Genomic DNA, 15,517 nt, shown 5'->3' on the forward strand with positions numbered 1-15,517 from the left:
GATGGCATCTGCGTCAATGATCCGGCACGTCTTGCAGAGGTTGCTGTGGCAGGGTTGTGTGGTGTCGTAGTCACTGTTCTCCTGAAGGCTGGGTAGTTTGCTGCATACGGAGAGACTAGTCCCAATTGCCTGCACTTGGCCCATATCTCTCTATCTCTCCATCTTACCCATGTAATTGTCTAAATGCATTTTAAAAGACAAAATTGTACCCGCCTCTACTACTGCCTCTGGCAGCTCATTCCAGACACTCACCACCCTGTGTGTGAAAAAATTTCCCCTCTGGACTCTTTTTGTATCTCTCCCCTCTTACCTTAAACCTATTCCCTCTAGTCTTAGGCTTTGGGAAAAGATGTTGACTATTTAGCTGATCTACGCCCTTTTTTATTTTATAGACCTCTATAAGATCACCCCTAAGCCTCCAATGCTCCAGGGAAAAAAATCCCAGTCGATCCAGCCTCTCAGAATGTTCAAATCCCAGATACTTCAGCACAATGTCTGAGCCGTCAGTCTAGGGGGGCAGCACAAGAGATTGCTGTTCCGTGAAGGTGCTAGTTTTTGGATGCAATGGAAAATTATATCCCAGCCTTCCCCCTCAGGTAAATCCATATGGGGCTAATTTGAGAGCAAGGGTGATCTCCTCAATGACGTGGACAATATTTACCCCTCAAACAACACCACTAAAAAGCAGATTATCTGGTCAATATCACAATGCAATCTGTGGATTTGCTGTGCTACAATCTTTCTTACGTTCTCCTTGTTAAGCAATCTGTCAGGATCGAGTCACTTGCTTCCACTCCTGTTCAATAGGTTCTGCGTGATCTGCAGACTCTGCCACAGACGGGACAGGTCGGGCTTGAAGGGTCAAGCAGATGGGTTTTTTGGAGGTTTGTGCATCTCTTCCAACACCTCAGCTTCACCTCTGCATATTCCCGACAAAGTCTTTCAATGTCTTCAGTCCTTTGCCAAGTAAGTCTTCTCTATTTTGGTTGGTCACAAGCCAGTGATTCCCATGAGTCAGTGGGTACATTTGATCTATGTAGAGATGCTTTGAGGACTTTCTGAGAGTCTCCGCTCTGACTGAGTTCCAAGTAGAGCAATTGCTTTGAGAATTTGGTGTCAGGCACACGAATGACGTGCCCCATCCAGTGAAGCTGCTTTTAAATGAGTCATTCAGACTTCTCCAGCCTTTTTGCCTGGGGGATCATATTTCAACATTTTTCTCATTCAAGGGGCCAATGAGCGGATTAATCTGCCACTCATATGCTCTCTACCCACCCCGCCCAACCTCACTGTCTCTCTCTCACACACGCATCCTCTCTCTCCCACGTGGACTCTCTCTCTCTGTCTCCCGCTCACTCTCTTGCTCTCTCCCCAGCGCACTCTCTCTCTCTCTCCCGCACGCACTCTCTCTCCCCCAAGCGAACTGTCTCTCTCTGTCTCCCGCTCACTCTCTTGCTCTCTCTCCCCTGTGCACTCTCTCTCTCTCTCCCATGTGCACTTTCTTGGTCTCTCCCCGCGCACTCTCTCGCTCTCTCCCATGCACACTCTCGCTCTCTCCCCTGCAGACTCTCTTACTCTCTCCTCCATGCACTCTCTCTCCCGCGCACTCTCTCACTCTGCCCCGCACACTCTCACTCTCTCTCTCTCCCGCGCACTCTCTCACTCTGCCCCGCACACTCTCACTCTCTCTCTCTCTCCCGCGCACTCTCTCTCATGCTCTCTGCCCCCCCCCGCCTTTCTCTCCCCGCGCAGTCTCTTTCTTCCCCTCACATTCTCTCTCATCCTCTTCCCCCTCACACTCTCTCTACCCTCTCTCACACACATTTTCTTACTCCCTTCACACCAGCATTTATTGTGCATCCGTAATTGCCCTTGAGAAGGTGGTGGTGAGCTGCCTTTTTGAATCGCTGCAGTCCATGTGGTGTAGGTTAGGGAAGGAGTTCCAGGATTTTGACCTAGCAACAGAGAAGGAACGGCGATATGTTTCCAATTGAGGATGGTGAGTGACTAGGAAGGGAACCTCCAGGTGGTGGAGTTCCCATGTGTCTGCTGCCCTTGTCCTTCCAGGTAGTAGTGGTCGTGGGTTTGGAAGGTGCTGGCTAAGGAGCCTTGGTGAGTTCCTGCAGTGCATCTTGTAGATGGTGCACACGGCTGCCAGTGAGTGTCAATGGTGGAGGGAGTGAATGTTTGTGGAAGGAGTAGCAATCAAGCGGCTGCTATGTCCTGGATGGTGTCAAGCTTCTTGAATGTTGTTGGAGCTGCACTCATCCAGACAAGGGCAGAGTATTCCATCACACTCCTGACTTGTGCCTTGTAGATAGATGGTGGACAGACATTGGAGAATCAGGAGATGAGTTACTCACTTCAGGATTCCTAGCCTCTGACCCACTCTTGTAGCCACAGTGTTTATATGGCTGGTCAAGTTCAGTTTCTGGTCAATGGTAACCCCTAGGATGTTGATAGAACATAGAACATAGAACAGTACAGCACAGAACAGGCCCTTCGGCCCACGATGTTGTGCCGAGCTTTATCTGAAACCAAGATCAAGCTATCCCACTCCCTATCATCCTGGTGTGCTCCATGTGCCTATCCAATAACCGCTTAAATGTTTCTAAAGTGTCTGACTCCACTATCACTGCAGGCAGTCCATTCCACACCCCAACCACTCTCTGCGTAAAGAACCTACCTCTGATATCCTTCCTGTATCTCCCACCATGAACCCTATAGTTATGCCCCCTTGTAAGCTCCATCCACCCGAGGAAATAGTCTTTGAACGTTCACTCTATCTATCCCCTTCATCATTTTATAAACCTCTATTAAGTCTCCCCTCAGCCTCCTCCGCTCCAGAGAGAACAGCCCTAGCTCCCGCAACCTTTCCTCATAAGACCTACCCTCCAAACCAGGCAGCATCCTGGTAAATCTCCTCTGCACTCTTTCCAGCGCTTCCACATCCTTCCTATAGTGAGGTGACCAGAACTGCACACAATACTCCAAATGTGGTCTCACCAAGGTCCTGTACAGTTGCAGCATAACCCACGGCTCTTAAACTTCAACCCCCTGTTAATAAAAGCTAACACACTATAGGCCTTCTTCACAGCTCTATCCACTTGAGTGGCAACCTTTAGAGATCTGTGGATATGAACCCCAAGATCTCTCTGTTCCTCCACAGTCTTCAGAACTCTACCTTTGACCCTGTAATCCACATTTAAATTAGTCCTACCAAAATGAATCACCTCACATTTATCAGGGTTAAACTCCATTTGCCATTTTTCAGCTCAGCTTTGCATCCTATCTATGTCTCTTTGCAGCCTACAACAGCCCTCCACCTCATCCACTACTCCACCAATCTTGGTGTCATCAGCAAATTTACTGATCCACCCTTCAGCCCCCTCCTCTAAGTCATTAATAAAAATCACAAAGAGCAGAGGACCAAGCACTGATCCCTGCGGCACTCCGCTAGCAACCTGCCTCCAATCCGAAAATTTTCCATCGACCGCCACCCTCTGTCTTCGATCAGACAGCCAGTTACCTATCCAATCGGCCAACTTTCCCTCTATCCCACACCTGATAGTGGGGGATTCAGTGGTGGTAATGCCTTTGAATGTCAAGCAGGCAATGGTTAGATTTTCTCTTTTTGGAGATGGTCATTGCTTGGCCCTTGTGTGGCACGAATGTTACTTATCAACCCAAGTCTGGATATTGTCCAGTTCTTGCTGCATTTGGTAATGAACTGCTTCAGTATCTGAGTCAACACGAATGATACTGAACATGTGCAATCATCGGCGAACATTCCCACTTCTGACCTTACGATTGAGTGAAGGTCATTGATGAAGCAGCTGAAGATGATGGGGCCTGGGACACTAACCCTGAGGAACTCCTGCAGTGATGTCCTGGAGCTGAGATGATTGACCTCCAATCATCACAACCATCTTCCTATGTGCCCGGTATGACTCCAACCAGCGGAGATTTTTCCCACTGATTTCCATTGATTCCAGTTTTGCTAGGGTTCCTTGATGGCACACTCAGTCAAATGCCAAGGGCAGTCACTCTCACCTCACCTCTGGAATTTAGCTCTTTTGTTCATGTTTAGACCAAGGCTGTAATGAGGTCAGGAGCTGAGTGACCCTGGCAGAACCCAAACTGGGCGTCACTGAACAGATTATTGCTGAGCAGGTTGCACTTGATAGCACTGTTGCTGACCCCTTCTATCACTTTACTGATGTTCGAGAGTAGACTGATGGGTTGGTAATTGGCCGGATTGGATTTGTCCTGTTTCTTGTGTACACGATATACCTGGGTAATCTTCCACATTGCCATGTAGATGCCAGCATTGTAACTGTACTGGAAGAGCTTGGCTCAGGGCATGGAAAGTTCTGGAGCACAAGTTTTTAGTACTATTGCTAGAATATTGTCAGAATATTGTCATAGACAGTCTGTTACAAGGAAAGTTATGTATATTATTGGAACCTTGAATTGATCAGTGACTAGCAAGTGGTGTGATGACCCACAAGGGTGATGTTTATTTATAACAAGTTCCTGATACACAGACATTTAAATTTTCTTTCTTTGTTTTGCACAGGAACTGTACTGAATGGTGTATGATCCAGCATTTCCATGGCATTGTTTGAAGCCGTCCGTACACAGCCCAATATGACAGGTGGTAGGATAGGGGATATCCTGTAGAATATGGAAAGTATTTCATATTTAACCTTGACCTTGGCAAGGAAGAAATGTTGTTTTAGCTTATGATCTTCACGGTGCATTGCTTCCTGTTTTGGATTAATTTAAATAAATTTTGTGTGACATTCCCAAACTTCCCAAAAAGTGCAATGAACCACAAATTGAGAGCTACACTTAAACATTTTAAAATGTTTAATGTACCTCTATTGTGAGTCATTCTCCTTCGTTCTAGAGGATGAGTCTTTACCAAACTCACTTCACGTTTGAGCTCTGGGTGTTGCTTCCAATCCATAGATAATCCACCTTCTGTGTGCCAGTCCCCAGGTTCAAATATCCCTCCCTCTTCAACAATGCCCCAGGACATCTGGATCTCTTCTGGACTTCCAGAAGGCATTTGATAAGGTGCTGCACAAAAGGTTAATACACAAGCTAAGAACACATTGGATTAGGGGTAATTTATTAGCTTGGATAGAGGATTGAGTAACCGACAGAAAGCAGATAAATGGGTCTTCTTCTGAGTGGCAAGATTGAACTAATGGAGTGCCACAGGGTTCAGTCCTCAAGCCCCAAGTATTTACAATCTATATTAATGACTCAGATGCAGGGATAATAGGTACTATCGCCAAATTTGGCACTAAAATAGGTGGGATAGTAAGTTGTGATAAAGAAGTAAGAAATTTCCAAGTTGATATGGATAGGTTCGGTGAGTGGACCAAAATTGGCAGATGGAGTTTAATGTGGATAAGTGTGAGGTTATCCATTTTGGTTGGAGGAATAAAAAGATAACTTGTTATCTAAATGGAGAGAAACTTCAGAGTGCTTCGGTGCAGAGGGATCTGGGTATCCTGGTGTATGAATGGCAGAACACTAGTATGCAGGTACAGCAGGTAATAAAGAGGGCAAATGAAATCTTGGCATTTGTTGCTAAAGGAAGAGAGAATAAAAGTAGGGAAGTGTTGCTGTAAATGTACAAGACATTACTGAGACCGTACCTGGAGTATTGTGCACAGTTTTTCTCTCTGTACTTGAGGAAGAATGCAATTGTATTGAGGAGGTTCAGAGAAGGTTCACTAGATTGATTCCAGAGATGAGGTGTTTGGCTTACAAAGAGAGGTTGAGCAGTTTAGGCCTATACTCTCTAGAGTTTAGAAGAATGAGGGTATACCTGAGCGGCACGGTGGCACAGTGGTTAGCACTGCTGCCTCACAGTGCCAGGGACCCGGGTTCAATTCTGGCCTTGGTGACTGCCTGTTCTCCCTGTGTCTGTGTGGGTTTCCTCTGGGTGCTCCAGTTTCCTCACACTGTCCAGAGATGTGCAGGTTAGGTGGATTAGCCATGCTAAATTGACCCTAGTGTCAGGGGGACTAACAGGGTAAATATATGGGTTTACGAGAATGGGACCTGGGTGGGATCGTTGTCAACGCAGACGCGATGGACTGAATGGCCTCCTTCTGCATTGCAGAGATTCTATGATCTAATTGAGAAGTATAAGATGCTAAAGGGGATTGACAAAGTAAACGTGGAGGGAATGTTTCCTCTTGTGGGGTAATCTAGAACAAGCGGTCAGGTTTAGGATAAGGGGTAGAAGATTTAAAACTGAGATGAGCAGAAATTACTTCTCTCAAAGGGTGGAGAATCTGTGGAACTCATTACGCCTGAGTGCGGTGGATACAGGGGCATTGAGTAAATTGAAGGAGGATATGGACAGATTTTTAATCAGTAATGGGTTGAAGGGTTATGGTGAACAGGCAGGAAAATGGAGGTGAGGCCGAGAGGAGCTCAACTATGATCGTATTGAATGATGGAGCAGGCTGGAGGGGCTGAATGTCCTTCTCCTGCACCTACTTCTTATGTTCTCACGCTGGTTGGAGTGGAAGAGGCAGAGATGGAATTTTGGCTGCACATCTTATAGAAGAAACCCCATTAGCTCATTTCAATTTGTAGCTGTGCTAACCATACCTGTTGTCTGGTGCAGTATCCAGTGACTGCTGTTGTGCTGACAAACTGTTGCTGTTTAAATGTGGACCATTTTCTGCATCATGGGAGCCTCCCCTCAACATTGGCGGACCTCGACTTCAAAATTCACCATCGCCTCCAGTGTGCCTTCAGTTGACTGAGGTAAAGGATATTTGTGGTCCTGGATCTCCAAACTGAGACTAAGGCCTTGGTTTAGCGGGTGATAGTCTTCCCCATGCTCCTATATGATTCTGACTTGGACATTTGACAGCACGCACCACACAGCACTGGAGAAATACATCCAGAGGTCCCTTTACAACATCCTCCTAAACTGTACCCGCTCCCAAATCAATGTGCCCAAAACTGAGGTACCAGTCACTCAAAACATGCACTGTTGGGTCCAACATGTCGTTCAGACTCTCAGAATCACACAGTGCAGGAGAGGCCTTTCGGCCCATTGAGTCTTCACCAACACTTGAGAAACACCTAACCTCTCAACCTAATCCCATTTACCAGCACTTGACACATAGCCTTGAATGCTATGACATGAGAAGTACTCATCCAGGTACATTTTAAGGCAACTCGCCTCTACCACCTTCCCAGGCAGCACATTCCAGATCGTCACCCTCTGGAAAAAAAGGTTTTTCTCACACCGCCCCCTCCTAAACTTCCTGCCCTCACCTTGAACATGCGTCCACTTGTGACTGACCCTTCAACTAAGGGAACAGCTACTCCTTATCCACCCTGTCCATGCCCCTCATAATCTTGAGCACCTCAATCAGGTCACCCTTCAGTCTTCCCTGCTCCAATAAAAACAACCCAAGCCTACCCAACCTCTCTTCATAACTTAAATGTTCCATCCCAGACAACATCCTGGTGAATCTCCTCTGCACCCCTCCAGGGGCAGTATGGTGGCACAGTGGTTAGCACCGTTGCCTCACAGCGCCAGAGGCCCAGGTTCGATTCCCAGCTTGGGCCACTGTCTGTGCACATTCTCCCCATATTTGCGTGTTTTTCCTCCGGGTGCTCCAGTTTCCTCCCACAGTCCGAAAGATGTGCTGGTTAGGTGGATTGGCCATGTTAAATTCTCCCGAACAGGTGCCGGAGTGTGGCAACTAGGGGATTTTCACAGTGACTTCACTGCGGTGTTAATGTAAGCTAGTGGGGAATCATTTCATGTGACCTCCACTCTGACTGTGACAAACAACATATGTTCCTTAGTTTGGGTTGCTGAGATTGTTAATGTTACAACCATCAGGAATTCTAGCAGACAAGTCAATTCTAGTGGCCAAGTCTATCTTATGAAATGTAGATGTATAATTCCCTCTGAATTTGGTCTCCTGGCCCACAGGGTTGTTAATGTCTTTGAGATAATGAGGTGTCAGCTTCCCTGATCCTGACAAGAGTTAATTTTGTTCAGAGTCACATCTTTGTCCAGTTTTTAAAATGTTAAAAATTAGCCTGAAGGATAGCTACATATTTTCTTTAAAAATTGGAATATGAGGTCTTTCCCTCCTGATAGGGCCTTCAGCCAAGAGGGGTGATTACAGAACAGACTGCAGCAAGAGATGCCAAAGGTTCCAGGGCCATAGTCTATTCTCATAGTGACTCCTTCAGTAAAGGACAGCAACAACCAAGCTACCAGCAACATGAGCTCCTGGTGAAGTACCAGAAAGCTAGAGAGTGATATGGCCAAACGGGCCACCTAAAATGGCGATTTGTAAAGCACTCTGGGACAATTGGGCAAGAACTAAAACAGCAGGCTGCAGTTTAAAAGACAGAGATAAACAGGCTGCAGCTCAGACGACTGAATACCGTCCCAAAGACAATGGACACTCTCTGGTCAAACATACTTGTTTACTAGACAAAAGGGAGCCTTAACCCCTTATTTGGGAGGGAGGTATGTGACCTACATGCCTCCAGCACCTACAGGCATGGCCGTTGGGTACACACAGTAAGAAATCTAACAACGGAGAGGGCCCGCGCAGGCACGGGGAGAGCGTGCGGGCACCGCGCAGACAGTGACCCAAGGCCGGAGTTGAACCCAGGTCACTGGCACTGCACGACATCAATGCTAACCACCGTGCCACCGTGCTTTAAAATCTTTCTCAGACTGATGCTAAAAGCAAAATGTATTAATGTTTGGTTAAGAAATATACTTAATCTTTTCATCTTGAAATCAACATTTTATTTTTAGATGTTTATTTTATATTAAGTCCCCAGGAGCTTAGCAGACTACAGACAATTTCCTGATTGGGTCCGTTTAATTTATGGCCATATGAGGTGAAACATGGAAAGATCTGAATTCCATGGTGTCTCAAACTGAACATGCTTTGGTTGCTAAATGCTTACTCGAATGAAGATACATGTGTACATTTCACCCTTGGACCTTATTGGAATAAATCAAACCAATAGCCATGTTTGCTAAACAGCCGGCAGCAACATCTTTAAGGGTCGCTGGTGAGAATCACAAGCTCTGGGCGGGATTTTCCGGCCTCACTAGCCCCAAAACTGGAAAATCCCGCCCAAGGTCAATAGACCTTTCCATGGTCCGCCCCTCGCTCGCTACGATTCCCATGGCGGGCAGAATGGGAAAATTTGCCCCTCTGTCTGTGGCAGACCAAGTTAATACATTGTGCCAGAAATTAGTCAAGGAGAGATTGGGTAAACTGGTGTTGTTCTCCCTGGAAAGACGGAGGATGAGGGGTGACCTAATAGAGGTGTATGAAATTATGAAGGGCATAGATAGGGTGAACAGTGGGAAGTTTTTTCCCAGGTCGGAGGTGACGAACACAAGAGGTCACGGGTTCAAGGTGAGGGGGGCAAGGTTCAACACAGATGTCAGGGGGACGTATTTTACACAGAGGGTGGTGGGGGCATGGAATACACTGCCAAGCAAGGTGATTGAGGCGGACACGCTGGGATCGTTTAAGACTTATCTAGATAGCCACATGAACAGACTGGGAATAGAGGGATACAAACGAATGGTTGAGTGGGCACATGAGCGGCGCAGGCTTGGAGGGCCGAAGGGCCTGTTCCTGTGCTGTATTGTTCTTTGTTCTTTGTTCTTTAACACCAGGTTAAAGTCCAACAGGTTTATTTGGTTGCAAAAGCCACTTGCTTCCGGAACAGACTGTCCCTTCGTCAGGTGAGTGGGAGTTGGGTACACACCCAGAGATCAGTGCAGCAGCACCCGATTGGACTCTTATTGATCAGGGTGATCAAGCCCTGATCGATTGATTGACAAGAATCAGGAGACCGCCCAAAAGGACACGAAGCCAAGGAGGGATAAAAGGTGCTGCACAACAGAAGAAGCTCTCTCCCTCTCTGACCCCACGAACGAGCTACAACAACGATGGCCGTCACCAGCAACGACCAGCATGAGGAGAGCCACCACACCCAAGAAAGAAGAAAGACCAGAGCCAGAGCGCCAGACCAGACCAAAGGACCAGACTACGCAGAGGACTACAGAGACCAGCGCACAGATAAAGACCAATATCTGCCTGGGTACTTGTCAGTCACGCAAAGTTAAGTCAAGGTCTAGTTTTGGACTTGAACTTTAGTATTTGCTGTAAGATAACTTATTGTTGGGTGGGTGGGTGATTATTGATTGTGTGTTTTAAATAATATTGGTTGTACTAACAAGAAGTCTACTTGCAATTCTTTGTCCATCGTATAAGGGTTAAAACAGACTGTGCGGCAGGCACAACAAATTGGTGACTCGGGTGGGACATAGACAAGAAGTAACTTTGTTGCTCCAATATCGAATCCCACAGAATCTATATTGAACGATTATTTAAAACTCAGAGTCAACAGGTGTAAACTCCTTATTGGACAAATAACTGCTTTCGGGAAATTGTTTATTGTGCATGCATTGTTACTAACAAGGAGGATAGGGTAAACTCCGCAGGTTTACATTAGAATCCGGAGGGATTAGGACTGGAACATAGCCCAAAGCCGTACCCGCAATCCGATCAACTCCCTACCCCTTGTCTTTGAATATAGAATGGCAGGAAACAGCACAGAGACAAAGTGTCCCATATGGGAAACAAAAATCAGGGAATATATTAAGAAGAAAGGGTGGCCCCTGTGGGCAGAATCTTGTGCCAATACTGAGACAGGACCGGGATCCCGAGGGCAGAAGTATTGGGATGATCTGAGGAAAGTTCAGGGAAAACGGGCAGGCAAATGTGAGAAAGCGACTGCCATTGTGAGCTGCTTAAGACAGCCGCTAGGAACAGAAAAGGAATTAAACACAGTTCGTAAAGAACTGGAGGAATCGAAGCACGCACAGGAGGAAAAGGAGGAGGAGATTAAGAAATGAAAGGAACAACAGCAGGAGTGGATAGAGCAAAGAAGAGCTGAAAAGGACAGAAAGGTAGATGAATTAAAGAGAACCAACCAGGCAAATTTATTACATCTGGGCAATTTTCAAACCCAGTATGAGAGAGCCTACCAAGTCGCCCAGCGCGCTGTCTTGGCCAAAGGTGAAGCCCAGCAGGCAGTAGCACGATTGGAAGCTAAGTGCACTGATGTGCAGCCGGCAATAAAAGCGCTACATCAAGCCAGTAAAGAACAGAGACAGACCAACCACTGACCACTCCAAATGCCAGCGAGAAATTTCACAGCTGGAATCCCTATTATCGGTTCAAAACAGATTTATGTGAACCTTCAGGACAGTAGAGGAAGAGAAGATAGAGGATGCGGATTGGGGAGAGTTAAAGGAGAATGCTAAACTTTACATTACGTGAACCGAGGATTGGGGTCCACCACCATCTTTCCCAGGGGAAGTCATACCCACCGTGCCCCCAGATTCACCTCCAGTACCGATGCACCCAGTGACGACTGAACGTCGGGTAGGAGAGTCTCAGGGCCCAGCTGTTACATACACAACCCCGTTTACAGTGGCACAATTGGCCGAAATCGCAAATAAAATCACAACCTTTGAGCCATCGGCTGACCCACACAGTTTGTTTGAGGATGTTAGGCAGCAGAAGATAATGCATGGGCTAGATGAAAGGGAAGAAGTGAAGCTGATAGTCATGTGCTTAAGCAAGTCTGTACGCTCTGCCCTGCCAGCCCCTCAAAATGTCGGGGGAGGAACCTTAAACGAAATTAAGGAAACAATATTGACCGCGGTAGGGTTTAATAAAGGGGATCCTGTAGATGGGTTAAATAAACGTAGACTTGATTAGCTGTAAGTATTCGCATTCTAACCATTATTCTGTAAATTGAGTTTGTCTCTTTATATGCCCTGTTTGTGAAAAGAATTCCCACTCACCTGACGAAGGAGCAGCGCTCCGAAAGCTTGTGGCTTTTGCTAGCAAATAAACCTGTTGGACTTTAACCTGGTGTTGTTAAACTTCTTACTATTAAATAAACGTAGACAGAGGAAAGGGGAACATCCGACTGCCTTTGCCGGTCGTTTATGGATCCACTTCACGGGAGTATATGGGGAGTTAGATTAAATGAGGTGGATTCATCCAAATGGGCTAGGACATTAGTCTTGCACACCACACAGGAAGGCAAGAAAACCTGTGCTAATTTTCACCCCGCAGAGACCACACACAATGAAGCATGGGTTCTTCGACGGTTAGCTCGAGTCTGGGAACAGGAAGTTCAGGGAATCCCAATGTCACGGTCAGATAGGGAAGCGAGAATGCTTCCGATGAGGGCTAGCCAGGGTCCAGTATGGAGAAACGAGGGTAGAGGGGATCCCCAACACCAGAGAGATACAGATCCACCTTACACAGCAGCCCCGGGGAGAGATAGAGGGACATGTTTTAATTGCAGGCAGCCAGGACACTTTGCCCGAAATTGTGGGAGATGCCCGCCACCATATACACGGTCCACAAGACAACCAGGACCACCAGCTCCACCAGTTAGGCCAGCCCCTAGAGCTTCAAAGACTCAAGTGCGCAGCAATCCCGCAATGACTGAAGGAGGAAAGTTGTTTGTCGACAGCCTGAACTTCACACAGACAAGCAGTCCCTGAAAGAGGTTTTCTCCAGGTACGGGCAGATCTCTGAGGTGAGAGTGATTAAGGACAAAGACACCATGGTGTCCCGTGGTTTCAGCTTCATAGAAACATAGAAAAACTACAGGTCCTTCAGCCCACAAAGTTGTGCCGAACATATCCCTACATTAGCGATTACTAGGCTTACCTATAACCCTCTATCTTACGAAGTTCCATGTACTTATCTAAAAGTCTCTTAAAAGACCCCATCGAATCCACCTCCACCACCGTTGCTGGCAGCCCATTCCACGCACCCACCACCCTCTGAGTGAAAAACTTACCCCTGACGTCTCCTCTGTACCTACTCCCCAGCACCTTAAACCTGTGTCCTCTTGTGGCAACCATTTCAGCCCTGGGAAAAAGCCTCTGACTATCCACTCGATCAATACCTCTCAACATCTTATACACCTCTATCAGGTCACCCCCTCATCCTTCGTCTCTCCAAGGAGAAAAGGCCGAGCTCACTCAACCTATCCTCATAAGGCATGCTCCCCAACCCAGGCAACATCCTTGCAAATCTCCTCTGCACCCTTTCTATGGCTTCCGCATCCTTCCTGTAATGAGGTGACCAGAACTGAGCACAGTACTCCAAGTGTGGTCTAACCAGGCTCTTATATAGCTGCAACTTTATCTCACGATTTCGAAACTCAATTCCTCAACTGATGATGGCCACTACACCATAAGCCTTCTTAACCACAGCCTCAACCTGCACAGCTGCTTTGAGCGTCCTATGAACTCGGACCCCAAGATCCTTCTGATCTTCCACTCTGCCAAGAGTCCTACCATTAATATTATATTCCACCATCCTATTTGACCTGCCAAAATGAACCACCTCACACTTATCTGGGTTGAACTCCATCTTCCACTTCTCCGCCCAGTCTTGCATCCTATCAATGTCTCGCTGCAACTTCTGACATCCCTCCACACTATCCACAACACCTGCAACCTTTGTATCATCAGCAAACTTACCAACCCATCCCTCTATTTCCTCATCCAGGTCATTTATAAAAATCACAAAGAGTAAGGGTCCCAGAACAGATCCCTGGGGCACTCCACTGGTGACCGACCTCCATGCAGAATGTGACCCATCTATAACCACTCTTTGCCTTCTGTGGGCAAGCCAGTTCTGGATCCACAAAGCAATGTCCCCTTGGATCCCATGCCCCCTCACTTTCTCAATAAGCCTTGCATGGGGCACCTTATTAAATGCCTTGCTGAAATCCATATATACTACATCTACTGCTCTTCCTTCATCAATGTGTTTAGTCACATCCTCAAAAAATTCAATCAGGCTCGTAAGGCATGATCTGCCTTTGACAAAGCCAAGCTGACTATTCTTAATCATATTCTTAACCTCATTGTTCCACTGGAGGAAGCAGAGAGGGAGTGATTTGTGGCAGGAGTGCTGGTGAGAGATTTATTTATTTATTTAGTGTGTTTTTTGCCTTTATTTTCCGAGTGGTTTTTTTCTATTCTTAATTTTAAACTGAAAACCGGAAGTGGGCCGCTAAGGAGTCTGGGAAGGGTTTTTTTTAAAGCGCGCGAGAGTTTTAAATGGGAGGCCGCAGTGTACAGCGGGCAGCGTCGGGAACGGGCAGCAGGCAGCGGAGTGAGTGAGTGGGAAGCAGAGTGTGAGTTGTAAGGGCTTTGGCTCACAGGGCTTTGGGGGAAAGGGCGAGCAGGGGTGAGTTTTAATTCTTCATTTTTAATTCTTATTTACTTTTCTCTGTGTACCTTGGTAAAAAGGGTCAAATATGAGTGTGAAGCCAGTGTGTTGTTCCCAGTGTAGGATGTGGGAGGTCCTAGAAGCACCTGGCCTCCCGGACATCCACATCTGTGAGGGTTGTGTCGAGCTGCGGTTCCTGAGGGACCGTGTTAAGGAGCCGGAACTGCAGCTCGAGGATCTTAGGCTGTTACGGGAGAATGAGGAGGTGATAGACAAGAGCTATTATCAGGTGGTCACACCAGGGCCACGGGTGGAGGCCAAGTGGGTGACGGCCAGGAAGGGTAAAGCTCGGGTGATTGAGAGCACCCCGGTGGATGTGCCCCTACATAACAAGTACTCCTGCCTGAGTACTGCTGGAGGGACAGCCCGCCTGGGAGAAGCAGCAGTGGCCGTGTCTCCGGAGTGGAGTCCGGCCCTGTAACTCAGAGGGCTAAGGAAAAGAGGAGGAAGGCAGTAAGGGGGTCGGACAGGCGTTTTTGCAGAGGCAAGCGGGAGTCTCGGATGGTGGTCTGTCTCCCTGGGGCCGGGATCCAGGATGTCGCTGGGTGAGCCCCAGAGATCCTGAGGTGGGAGGGAGAGGAGCCACAGGTAGCGGTACATATTGGTACCGCTGATGTGGGTAGGAAGGGGGAAGGGGTCATGAAAAGAGAGTATAGGGAATTAGGGAGACAGCTGAGCAGGAGGAAAGCAAAGTTGGTAATCTCAGGATTGCTGCCTGTGCCACGGGAGGGTGAGGGCAGGAATGGAGTGAGGTGGAGGATCAACGTGTGGCTGAGGGACTGGTGCAGGGGGCAGGGATTCTGGTTCCTGGACCATTGGGACCTCTTTAGGGGCAGGTGTGACCTGTATACAAAAAACAGGTGGCACTTGAATCCCAGGGGGACCAATATCCTGGCGGGAAGGTTGGCTAAGGCTACTGGGGAGAGTTTAAACTAGATAGGTTGGGGGGAGGGGATCGAGACAAGGAGACTGGGAGCGAAGAAGTTAGCTCGCAAACAGAGAAGGGTTATAGACAGTGCAAAGAGGGAGGATGGACGGGGGATAGAGAAGGGGAGAGCTCAGACCAAAGGATTGAGATGTGTTTACTTTCATGCCAGGAGTATAGTGAATAAAGGGGATGAGCTCAGAGCGTGGATCGA

This window comes from Mustelus asterias, chromosome 12, assembly GCF_964213995.1.
Source record: "Mustelus asterias chromosome 12, sMusAst1.hap1.1, whole genome shotgun sequence".
Lineage (NCBI taxonomy): Eukaryota > Metazoa > Chordata > Chondrichthyes > Carcharhiniformes > Triakidae > Mustelus > Mustelus asterias.